The sequence below is a fragment of the Cervus elaphus genome, chromosome 33 (genome assembly GCF_910594005.1).
Source record: "Cervus elaphus chromosome 33, mCerEla1.1, whole genome shotgun sequence".
Lineage (NCBI taxonomy): Eukaryota > Metazoa > Chordata > Mammalia > Artiodactyla > Cervidae > Cervus > Cervus elaphus.
The window spans coordinates 62,451,982-62,465,112 of record NC_057847.1 but is presented as its reverse complement, the minus strand read 5'-3'; the positions used below and the strand labels follow the sequence as shown (position 1 = coordinate 62,465,112).

The 13,131-nt window shown below is 41.9% G+C and overlaps 1 long non-coding RNA gene across 1 annotated transcript in view; it reads left to right on the top strand.

Moving 5' to 3' along the window:
- LOC122688586 overlaps positions 1-12,901 on the top strand; it is a 40,984-nt gene extending 28,083 nt beyond the window's left edge. Inside the window, exon 3 of the long non-coding RNA XR_006339514.1 lies at positions 12,787-12,901. This is a non-coding gene — a long non-coding RNA (uncharacterized LOC122688586). The remainder of the gene's footprint in view (positions 1-12,786) is intronic.
- Positions 12,902-13,131: the final 230 nt, after the last annotated feature.

Sequence of the window (13,131 nt, the reverse complement as noted above, 5' to 3'; positions counted from 1 at the left end):
AGACTGCATCTGATGTTTGTCAGATGCTCAGTGCATGAGCTTACCACACTCAAATGTGAGACAGTTGGAGGTTGCAAATCAGGAGATAACAGTGAACAGATCGCTAGTCTATTCTTGGGTTTCATTTGGCTCTGAAAACTATTTATGTCTTATTGCCATATTCAGGTGTGTTTTTAAATATATAAAATAATGCATAATAGCTTTTGTTTTCCAGTGAGTGAGGAAAGCCATTAAATGCTGGCAACAAATCAGCTTTTTTTTTTTTTTTTCATTTTTGAACACTTTATGCAATGGTTCAGTCTTAAAAATACCTGGATGCCTTATCCTTCACATGACCATGCAGGGTCAGGCTGTCTAAAATAAGGACTGTATCAATGAGATATGTTCTGTAGCAAGTCATTTGAAATCATAGAAATGGTCATGAAGAAATTACTGCTTATTTTTATATATTTATTTTACTTTTACAAAACAACAATTTTATTTGTTTTACTTTTACTTTATTTAAGTTATTTCCCCCCACCCTTTCCACCCCCTGCCTCTGGCAACAATCAATCTGTCCTATCTATGAGCTTGGCTTAAAATTAAAAAATTTTTTTTTTTTTTTTTAGATTCCACCTATAAGAGAAATCATACAGTATTTGTCTCTCTCTCTCTCTGACTTATTTCACTTAGCATAATGTCCTCAAGGTCCATCCACCAAGAAATTACTTTTATCGCATCTCTCATTTCAAAATCTTCCTCATGAATAATCAACATTACCTATCAGTGACTAGTATCTATCAGTGACTATCAGTGTCTATCAGTATCTGTCAGTGTTATTATCTATCAGTGACCACAATTTCATCATGTTTCCAGTTTTCACCATTTCCTTTGTTGTGGGCTCTATAATGTCCACCACCCAGGTCCCCCTCCAGGAATGACAGACTTGTTCCCCATCCCCCACCCCTCCCAGTTCCTGGGAGTATGACTGGAAGAGTGCTGTCAGCCAGCAGCCCTCTTTGAGGATGCTTCTGCTAAAGTGAAAGGCCCAATCCAAGGTCCTGTCTCCTTCCAGGAGCTGACCGATCAGTGAGGGGATGGAGCACGTGCTGCCTGATGGCAGTGAGGACCTCATCACTGGTGGCAGGGGGAGCATAGATAGGCCCTGGCTCAGGGTGGCAACTCTTACCATGGTTAACTGCCATGATACGTGGGTGGGAGACAGTGTGATAGCTCGTGCAGTGTATTAGGCTTTAGAGCAATATGTGGGAAATAGTGACTTTAAGGACAGTGAAGTTTGGTGGCTACAAGTAACTCCATTTGGGAAAAAGAACTTAAGGCTGAGAGTGATTAAATAGCAGTTATTAAAAATATAAGTGTGAATCCAGAGGGCCTCCTTGGTAGCTTATGAAAGGCCTTCATCATCTTTAGCACGAGAGAAAGCTGAGGTTCGGGCCCAGGATTTAATTGTAAGAGTAACTGAGCTCTAAATGAGAGTCTCTTGAGAGTCCCTTGGTTAGCAAGGAGGACAAACCAGTAAATCCTAAAGGAAATCAACCCTGAATATTCTTTGGAAGGACTGATGCTGAAGCTGAAGCTCCAATACTTTGGCCACCTGATGCAAAGAGCTGACTCATTGGATAAGACCCTGATGCTGGGATAAAAGATTGAGGGCAGGAGGAGAAGGGGATGACAGAGGATAAGATGGTTGGATGACATCACTGACTCGATGGACATGAGTTTGAGCAAACTCCAGGAGATAGTGCAGGACAGGGAAGCCTGGTGTGCTGCAGTCCATGGGGCCTCGAAGAGTCAGACATGACTTTGTTACTGAATGACAACAAACAGGAAGTTAAACTTCCCAAGGTTACAAGGTTAAGGCCTTGGTTGGGAAAGAGTACGATAGGAGCTGGGAGCATCTGGGTTCCTACTTCCAAATATCTTGGCTCTGGGATTCAGACCCTCTGAAGCTGCACAGGTGGCATATCTCCTTGCAAGCACTGATGCTTCCCACTTGCCTGAAGAGATGCAGAGACCTTCCCTGTAAGACAACATGTGTCTTTTTCTTCTTCTTTGTGTCCATTAAGCCAATGTCTAGGGCTCATTCACAAAGTAACCCAGCTGAGGACATTAGGGGCCTGCCCAGGGAGGGAGCTGCAGGACCTAGTCAACTTGTAAGCAGCAGAACCCAGGAGAGAATGGGATTCTGAGGGTACAGTGCTGGGGAAGGGGCAGAACATACATTCAATAAATGAGAGTTTATTGATATGAGAGCACTCTTCTGAGATACAGGATTTAATACCCTGGTAAAGATACCTAGGAAATGGTACAAACATGCTACTAAGATGGCTCTTAGACACATGAGGAAAGTGGTGATCTACACTAACTGAAGCAGAAATTACAGAAATTCCAGATGGTAGAAGAAGAAAAGGCTGAGAAGTGGTCACATGATAGTAGATATACTGCCTAAGGGTAAAAACTCCACAAGTCGGTTATGTTCTTTGGAGGAGCCCAGAGGACACACCATTGACCAAAGCAATAAGGAATGTGTTGTACCAGTGTTACTTAGAAGTTCAGTGGTTCTTGTGTTCTGTATTCTAGGCCTGACAGAGGAGATGCTGTTTCAGAACTGGTTTCACAGATGCTACAAGGGTCAAAGGAACCCCAAACATTAGAGCCCATTGGCACTGTGTTACTGTTAGCAGCCAGGTGGGGACAATTACAGTGAGCATCAAGATTGAATGGCATCTAAGGGGGCCTCACCTACAGATTGCTCTAAAGATAGTTAACCAAGCTCGATTTTCTTAGGGGCAAAATAGATGGGCAGCTCATAAGTGTACTGTTTTAAAGAAATCATGGGTGGATGATTAGGAGGCTGAGAGTCATTGTTCCAATAAAAATTCATGATTCCTTGCCCAGTTTTGAATGTGAGTCAATTTTTAAACCAGTCACACACACATCTAGTGGAGGGAGAGTTCAGATCCTCTCTCCATGTATTCAGGAATGATTTGTCCCAGTCCTGCCTCAGAGGGGCCCATGGTCACTTACTCTGGTAGCTTTACACTGGGAAAAGGGAAATATCCAAACATTTTCAAGGACTGTTGAACACAGAGTCAGAGTTGCCATGAAAGCTAGGTGTATGAGAGCTAGGTGATAAATGGGGTCCTGGTCCCTGTCTGGCTCACGGTGACTTCCCTTGATCTGTAGACACACTCGGTGATCATTTCCCAGTCCCTGAATATGTAACTGGAACAGATATACTTGGTCATTGGCACAATCCCCACACTGGATTCTTGGTTTGTGGGGGAGAGATGTGGTTGTGCGAAGAATCAAATGGCAGGTCCTAAAATGACCTCTTTTCACCCTGCCCACCAACAAGACAGAAAATTAAAAATACTACATTCTGGGGGGTAACAGCAGATATTATTACCACCCTTAAAGACTCCAGGTGGAAGTCCCCATCATATCACATATACTACACCAGTCTGGCACCTGAACCCCACAGATGGATCCTGAAAAATGACAGTGGACCCCTGTAAACTTAACCAATTAGTAATCCCGAATGCAATTTCTTTATCAAACAGATTAACATGGCCTCGGGTATATGATATGTGCTCATTGCTCTGGCTAAGGGTATATGATATGTGGTCATTGCTCTGGCTAAGGATTTCTTTTTCAACCCTATTAGGAAAGAGGATCAATCTACGGCCATAGCACCCTGAACTCGCCCGATCTCGTCTGATCTTGGGAGCTAAGCAGGGTCGGGCCTGGTTAGTACTTCGATGGGAGGAAAGAGGATCAGATATAGCTTGCCTTGACTTGGAAAAGACAAGAACATTCATTCGTGGTTTTGTCCCAGTTAATTCTCCTGTCTTCTATCATAAAATAGTCTAGTTTGTCTGGACATCCCATGGAATATCACATATGCTAATCAGATCAGGTAAAACTCACCTTGGTAAAGCATATACACTTCCAAGGTAGGAGATAAACACTACAAAGATTCAGGGACCCACCACATCAGTAATATATTTAGAGGCTTCTACTCCCTTGGGGTAGGTCAGGATATCTCCTCAAAAGTAAAGGACAACTGATTACATCATGAGCCTCCAGGCACCAAGAAGGAAACTAATGCATGACTCTTGGTAGGCTTCTTCTGATTCTGGAGACTGCTTATTCCAAACCTGGGGGTACTGCTCTAGTTCATATAGTGAACTATATCATATAGTGAACTATAGTCAAGGCTGTCAGCTCTGACTGGTGCCCGGAGCAGAAAAGAGTTCTGCGGCCGTTAGAGGCTTGGGCTATATGACCGTAAGGCCCATGGTACTTGTGGTGCCAATGGTGGGAAAAGATTCCTTGTGGAGTTTATGGCGGTAGGAGAGTTACAGTATCAACCCTTAGATTTCTGTAACAAGGCAATGCTGTCTGCAGTGAGATTTATATATCTTCTGAAAAACAGCTTGTGGATTCTAGCAGAAAGACAGTCAGCAAGTTGACTGTATCTCAGTAAAAAAAGAGTCCTGTAGATAGTGGTGATGTTACACAACATTGTAAATGCATCCAATGCCATTGCATTATATGCCTAAAATGGTTAAAATGGCAAGTTTTATATTATATATACTTTTTAATCACTATTTTTAAAAGACCCATAATGTAATATATCAAAACCCAATGACTTTGTATACTATAAGTGGGTGAATTATATGGAATATGAATCATATCTCAATAAAGCTATTTTTTTAAAAAAGATTTTGCAGGGAGGAAGTCATAAAGCACATCTCTTTGCATACATGTGCCCCACAACAGAACTGAATTTTGTCCATATACAAAGTGATATGTCTGCACAGAGATGATACCACCTTTCTCACACATTGTATACGGTTGACATTTTGCAACATTTACTGATGTTCTTTGATAAAGAAAGTTTCCTGATAGTTCTGCTTTCTTTCCAAGCATAATATTTATCATTCCCTTTGTAGTTGTTGTTTTTTTTTTTTTTTTTGTAGTTGGTTTTAACAAACTTTTGGCAGTAGTGCAGCATATACCTCCTCTTCTATAAGGAGTGAATCCTTTATGATGCCTTTGGTAGTTTTGGCTACTCCATCACTTTGAGCAATACAATTCATCAGGTGTGTATTGGGAAACACTTACAGTGTTTGCACTTGTTCTGGAAAAACCTTATTGTTCTATCAGAGAAGTCATTGTAATTTGTTGGAAAATAGCACTGAAGCTTTCATGGCTTCCTGCTGTTACTGGAAAACATTTTTTATAAAAGAGGCCACCCTGGAGGTCTAGAGGAACATATATCACCAGTTGAATACAATTCAATTTTCAGGTTTTTTTTTTTTTTTGGTCAAACTTCCTATTCTTGACTTACAGACTTAGATTTCTCTTAACTTGATCATCACAATCATATTTTCACTTCTCCTAGCACGTACTGCATCACCTCCTTTCGTTTGTCCTTAAATCTGTTCTTTACATTTAAGATGTTATCGTGAGTCATGGTATTTGCATGACGATTTTCATTACTACCACTTTTTAGCCATTGATCCATTTTTTGGTCAATTATGGATAATCATAATAGTTGCAACTAAAAATACAAATGCAGTAAGCAAAAACAGTGACATGTTAGCTGAGACAAAATCCACACCATGCAACTGAATATTGGCGGAGATGAACAGATGGGTTGCTGGGGTAACCCAGGCTCTTCGAATCCCATTTTGAGCAACCACACCTGTTTTTTTTCTCTTTTCTTCCTTTCGTTCCTTGCTAGTCATGGCTGAACTCCTTACTTGGCTTCTTCCTCTTCTATCCTTTCCCTTGCTCCTCTGTTTCCTTTTTGAGAGGTATGGCATTAAAATGGAAAGATACATTGGAAATATTTAAGTCTGATGATTCCAGGAAACTGAAGTCTAGAGAAATACAATGAATCAACCAGTCAAAGGGACCAGACCTAGTCCCCTGCTCCTCTGCCTCAAGGCCATGTGTTTTCATTTGCCTTGGAACCACTTAAGGAGAAGAGCTTCTTTCTCCTTAAGTTCTTCTTTCTGGTCCTCTCTTGGACACAGAATGAGATGGTTGGATGGCATCACCGACTCAATAGACATGAGTTTGAGTAAGCTCTCGGAGTTGGTGATGGACAGGGAAGCCTGGGGTGCTGCAGTCCAGGGGACTGTAAAGAGTTGGACACGACTGAGAGACTGAACTGAACTGAACTTGGTGCTGACAGTGGTTGGACTCATAGTGATTGAGGTGGTTTGTTATCAAGGCTAAGGAAATAAAGGCTTAATGGAGTCAAAGCTTTCCTCTTTTGTTTCCTCTAACTCTGTGCCCAGTGAATAGTCACCAATTCAGTCTCTGCATTTTCCTTCCTAAAGTATCCACCAAAGTCACACTCTCCTTTCTGTGCCATACCACTGCCTTCGTTCATGCTGTCATCGTCTTTCTCCTGTACTGTTCCAACACCTCTTTTCTAATTTCTCTGCCTTTAAGAATTACTTCTCCCCTTCCAGGCCCAAACCCAAGTATTCATCCATTCATCCATCCCACTGCTGCCAGAATGGTCTCATATTCATCTGTATTCTTTGGTGATTCTTAAATCCCCACAAGATAAAGTTCAATCTTTGTTTGGGGCACTTGGCAGACATGTCTCTCTGTGGTCTGGCCCCTGCCCTTCTGTCGTCTTATCCCCATTACTCTACGTATTAGTCATGCAAAGTTATGACATATTAACAAACAACTTCAAATTCTCAGTGGCTTAACACAACAAAGATTTATTTCTTATTTATACAAGGTCTGTTGCAAGTTTGGGTGATTCTCCAGAGGAACTATTCTCCGTGCAGTAACTCAGAGATCCAGGCTGCTTTGACATGTGATGTTTCCTTTTCACCACATTTCCTCCATGATTGCCATGGAGGAGAAAGAGAGACCTGGAAGGTGGCCATGAACTCTTCTGAGATTCATCTTGAAAGTCCATTGGCCCGAGTTTGTCACTTAGCTGCAAAGGGCCTGGGAAATGCAGGGAATGTTTGGTGATCACTGCTGTTCCTATCATGGTCCCTCTTTGCAATTCAGTTCAGTTCATTTCAGTTGCTCAGTCATGTCTGACTTTGCGACACGACCCCATGGACTGCAGCATGTCAGGCTTCCCTGTCCATCACCAACTCGTGAAGCTTGCTCAGGCTGATGTCTGTCGAGTCAGTGATGCCATCCAAACATCTCATCCTCTGTTGTATCCTTCTCCTCCTGCCTTCAATCTTTCCCAGCATCAGGGTCTTTTCCAGTGAGTCAGTTCTTTGCATCAAGTGGCCAAAGTATTGGAGTTTCAGCTTCAGCATCAGTCCTTCCAATGAATATTCAAGACTGATTTCCTTTATGATTGACTGGTTTGACCTCCTTGCAGTCCAAAGGACTCTCAAGAGTCTTCTCCAACACCACAGTTCAAAAGCATCAATTCTTCGGCACTCAGCTTTCTTTATGGTCCAACTCTCACATCCATACATGACACTGCTGGAAAAACCATAGCTTTTTTTTTTTTTTAAACCATAGCTTTGACTAGACGTTGGCAAAGTAATGTCTCTGCTTTTTTAATATGCTGTCTAGGTTGGTCATAGCTTTTCTTCTAAGGATCAAGCGTCTTTTAATTTCATGGCTGCACCAACCATCTGCAGTGATTTTGGAGCCCCCCAAAATTAAGTCTGTCACTATTTCCATTGTTTCCCCATCTATTTGCCATGGAGTGATGGGACCAGATGCCATGATCTTCATTTTCTGAATGCTGAGTTTTAAGCCAGCTTTTTCCACTCTCCTCTTTCACTTTGATCAAGAGGCTCTTTAGTTCCTTTGCATTTTCTGCCATAAGAGTGGTGTCTTCTACATATCTGAGGTTATTGATATTTCTCCTGGCAATCTTGATTTCAGCCTGTGCTTCATCCAGCTTGGCATTTTGCATGATGTACTCCGCATATAAGTTAAATAAGCAGGGTGAAAATATACAACCTTGACGTATTCCTTTCCTTATTTAGAGCCAGTCTGTTGTTCCATGTCCAATTCTAACTGTTGCTTCTTGACCTGCATACAGATTTCTCAGGAGTCAGGTAAGGTGGTCTGGTATTTCTATCTCTTCAAGAATTTTCCACAGTTTGTGGTGATCCACACAGTCAAAGGCTTTGGTGTAGTCAATAAAGCAGAAGTAGATGTTTTTTGGGAACTCTCTTGCTTTTTCTATGATCCAATGGATGCTGGCAATTTGATCTCTGGTTCCTTTGCCTTTTCTAAATCCAGCTTGAACATCTGGAAGTTTATGGTTCACATAATGTTGAAGCCTGGCTTGGAGAATTTTGAGCATTACTTTACTAGCATGTGAGATGAGTGCACTTGTGCAGTAGTTTGAACATCCTTTGGCATTGCCTTTGTTTGGGATTGGAATGAAAACTGACCTTTTCAGTCCTGTGGCCACTGCTGAGTTTTCCAAATTTGCTGGCATATTGAGTGCAGCACCTTAACTGCATCATCTTTTAGGATTTGAAATAACTCAACTGGAAGTCCATCACCTCCACTGGCTTTGTTAGTAGTGATGCTTCCTAAGGCCCACTTGACTTCACTTTCCAGAGTGTCTGGCTCTAGATGAGTGATCACACCATCATGGTTATCTGGGTCATGAAGATCTTTTTTGTATAGTTCTTCTGTGTATTGTTGCCACCTCTTCTTAATATCTTCTGCTTCTGTTTGGTCCATACCATTTCTGTCCCTTGGTATCTCTAATTTTCTTTAAGAGATCTCTAGTCTTTCCCATTCTATTGTTTTGCTCTATTTCTTTGCATTGATCGCTGAGGAAGGCTTTCTTATCTCTCCTTGCTATTCTTTGGAACTCTGCATTCAAATGGGTGTATCTTTCCGTTTCTCCTTTGCTTTCCACTCCTCTTCTTTTCTCAGCTATTTGTAAGGCCTCAGACAACCATTTTGCCTTTTTGCATTTCTTTCTTTTCCTTGGGGGGGATGGTCTTGATCATTTGCAATTGGAACTCTGGGACCTGACTTCTTCTCCCCTGACTACAAATTCTTTTCCAGTGAGTTGGGTCTTTGCATCAGGTGGCCAAAGTATTGGAACCTAAGCTTCAGTTTCCGTCCTTCCAATGAATATTCAGGATTGATTTCCTTTAGTATTGACTAGTTTGATTTCCTTGCAGTCCAATAGACTTTCAAGAGTCTTCTCCAACACCACAGTTCAAAAGCATCAGTTCTTCAGCATTCAGCTTTCTTTACAGTCCAACTCTCACATCCATAGATGACTACTGGAAAAACCATAGCTTTGACCAGACAGATCTTTGTTGGCAAAGAGATGTCTCTGCTGTAGCTTTTTTCCCCAAGGAGCAAGCATCTTTTAATTGCATGGCTGCAGTCACCACCTTCAGTGATTATGAGTTTGAGCAAACACTGGGAGATAGTGAAGGACAGGGAAGCCTGGTGTGCTGCAGGTCATGGGGTCGCAGAGATTTGGACATGACTTAGTGACTGAGCAACAACAACATCAAACTATTTTAAAGCCTCCATGTCTTTCTGAGGCATTCAGCCTAGAATATCCTCCTTGCTGTTCTGACAAACTCCTTAAACCCATGTCTCTATTTCATCAAAGAATCTGTACCTGAATTTCCCAGGCCAAATTAGTGGTTTCTTTTCCAGTGCCCCCAGTGCATCTTGTAGTTACTTCCATCACAGTTCTTTTTATATTGTTATAATCATTTTCCTGTTTTTTTCCCTTTAGATAGAAGTCTCTTTTGGATAGCAAAAGTATATTTTCATCTCAAGGTCTTGAACTTTAACACAGTGGTACACAGAGACTCTTCATTTCCGTGGTTGAATATTTAAATGTACAAGTAAATTAAAGAAATGACTAAAAAACTATCTAGTTTTTTGTTATGTTCCATCCCTACCACCACTACCTAGCCTAAGAAACCACCTTCTTTTACCCAGACAATCACATAGGCTCTTTCTAATATTCCTCTCCCATTTATGCCCCTATCCAGTCATCCAATCCATTCTCTACTCAGCAACCCCATTATCATGAAACACAAATCAGAGTGGGATTTCCTATTCCTTAGAATAAAATCTAAGCATGCAGATTCCTTCCCATGACCCCCTGCTTGCCAGTCTGGCTCCAGTTCACTCTATTATCCTGTGACTCCCACACTGGTCTCCACTTATTCCCTGAACACACTAAGATTTTTCCTTCTCCAGTGCTTTCTTAGGGCTGGCTCCTGTGCCTGGAATGCTCCTACATCCTCTTCTCTCTTGGTTAGTTCTTTCTCAGTTTTTAGCTTAAATATCACTTGTCTAGCAGTAACAATTGTTTTGATTGCAAGTGAGAAAATCCCACTCAGACTACCTATAATAAAAAGAATTTGTGTATGTGTGTGCCAAGTCGCTTTAGTCATGTCCGATTCTTTGTGACCCTATGGGCTGTAGCCCACCAGGCTACATGTGTCCATGGGATTCTCCGGGCAAGAATACTGGAGTGAGTTGCCATGTTCTCCTCCAGGGGATCTTCCTGACCCAGGGATCCAACCCCCGTCTCTTATGTTTCCTGCATTGGCAGTCGGGTTCTTTACCACTAGCCCCACTTGGGAAGTCTCCTATATCTAATAAGTCCAGAAATAGTTCTGGCTTCAAGAAAGGCTTAACTTCTGTCACTGAAGACTGTTTCTCTCTCTCACAATCACAAAATGGCTGTCACTATTTCAAACTTACATCCTCATACCACAATCTCCAGGAGTAGAGAGAGGGTCTCTTCTGGTGGTTCCTGCTCAAGTCGAAGGATTCAGTTTCTCTCATTGGACTAAACTGTGTCACAAACCCATGTCTAAATCAATCACCTTGGGAGGGACATGAAGGTAGGGAAAGGATTAGACTTGCTTAAGCCAGTCAGGACCTTTATCTGGAACTGAGGGTGGGACCCCACATGATCTAAAAGCATGGCTGCATATGGGAGAGAGCTGAAATTTCAAAAATGATACAGAGTACTTTTGCTGGGAAAAGTAGGAAATTAACTTCAGAATACCACAGCATCAACAACAAGTCCATTACACTTTCTCAGAGGAGCCTTCACTGCCCACCCCCATCTAAGGAAGTCCGCTTTGTTATCTTCTATTACCGAACACTATGTACTTCCCTCAGAGCACCTGTTACTGTTTGTACTATTTATTTTGTTTTTAACTTGTTTATAATCTGAATCTCACAGTAGGCTCTAACTTCATAAGAGCAGATGCCATGTCTGAATTGCTTACCTAGGGCTAGAATATACTAGAAAATTCAAGAAACATCTAGGAAAATGAACAATTTTTTCTTTTTCAATTTAGCCCTGTTTTTTAACCAGGAGATACAGGAGAGGTGGGGTTGGAAGGATAAGAGTGGCTGTGAGAACTGTGAGTGTTAATTTGGCCTTTCTTTGTCTAGAAGCTTAGTCCCCTGTCCCTTCCAATAATCCCTCAAATTCTGCATCCCCAGGCCTTTTCTTATTAACCTACCTGCTCCTGGCACTCTGGTAATTTGATGTTTCTTTTTTTTGAAACCTAGCTTTAATTAGTGTCTTAATAGAAGTCTTGATTTTAAAAAAGAGTTAGTTAAATTATGTTTTTCCAGAGAAGGCAGGAACCAAGTATTCTCTCTTTGTGTTTTCCCAGCTCCTACAAATGTAATGGGCGTGTTTTACTGAGTGAAAATTCTATCTCCTTCATGGTGGTTCAGAATGTAAAGAATCTGCCTGCAATGCAGGAGATCTGGGTTTGATCACTGGGTTGGGAAGATCACCTAGAAAAAAGGGAATGGCTACCCACTCAAGTATTCTTGCCTGGTGAATTCCATGGATAGAGGAGGCTGGCAGGCTACAGTTCATGGGGTTACAAAGAGTCAGATGCAGCTGAGTACTAACACTTTCACTTTTTTCACTTTCATGGAAATTGAGACTGAAGTCAATGCCAGGTAGTAGAAAGGAAAGTTGGGAGTGAGTCAGGAAAGAGGAAAAATTGCAAGGGAAGAATAAAGTTTGGTAAGCAGTGAAGTGGGAAGACTTTTGGGGAAAAGGGACGTAGTTGAAGAGAAGGAAAGTTAGAATAAACTTGGGAAAAGGAGTAAAAACTTACAAAATAGAAATAGAGCCAGAGGAATATTCCTTCCTTCTTACATTTATTCATTTATTGGTCAACACTTATTTAGTATGTGCCAGACACTCTTCTGGGAGTGTCTGAAGATAGAGGGGTGACCAAAGCATTCCAGTCTTTGCCATCACGGAGCGTATATTCTAGTGAGAGCAAATAGACAGTAAGCAAATAAGCAGATAAACACAAATGTCAGATTGAAAACACATATCTCCTTTTACTCCTTTCTGAGACGTCACAGAATGAAATAAATCCCCTTTTTATTTATTTATTTTTGAGGCCATGCCATGTGGCACGTGGGATGTTAGTTTCCCAATGAAGTGATTGAACCTGTGCCCCCTGCGGTAGAAGCATGGAGTCTTAACCACTGAGTGGCCCGGAAGTGCAAGGCATTTTTTAAAGGCTTAGATATTCATGGATGAGGAAATAAGGAGAGGAGGTTATAGGACTAAGCATGGGAGCTGGGAGGCAAACCTGAGAAAGTCGCGTCCTCAGTGGGTAGAGGAGAAAGCTGAGAACCAACTTGGTTTACACTAGTCACCTCCCAAAGTGTGGGTAATGGGTGTGTTGGGGAATCTGGAATGGTGTGTGTGTATGTAGAAGACAGAAGATCAAATAAAGAAGATCAGTTCAGAGCATCTCCTTTTCTCCACAGAGGAGAGCCGGGTACCTCTGGCAGAAGACTGGGGCTCTAGTCCCTGGAGCAGACTGCCTGACCAGCAGAGGATGGCAAGCTGACCGGACTCAAATAGGGGATTAAGTGAGTACATATGTACTGCACGCTGAGGCCCTCTCTCCTTGTGAGTAGGGCAGCTAGGCCTATGTGCTCCAGCAGGGGTTTGGAGAAGTTTTCTCTGGAGAGTCTGACTATCTCAAGAAAGACCTGAAGACAGTGGTATTGGAGTTTTCCAATCAAAGTGTGCAGTCTGATCGCAGTATGTAGTGAAACTCTTTATAGTCAGCAAGTCCCACCTGTGCACACAGAGCTTCCAATCAGCAC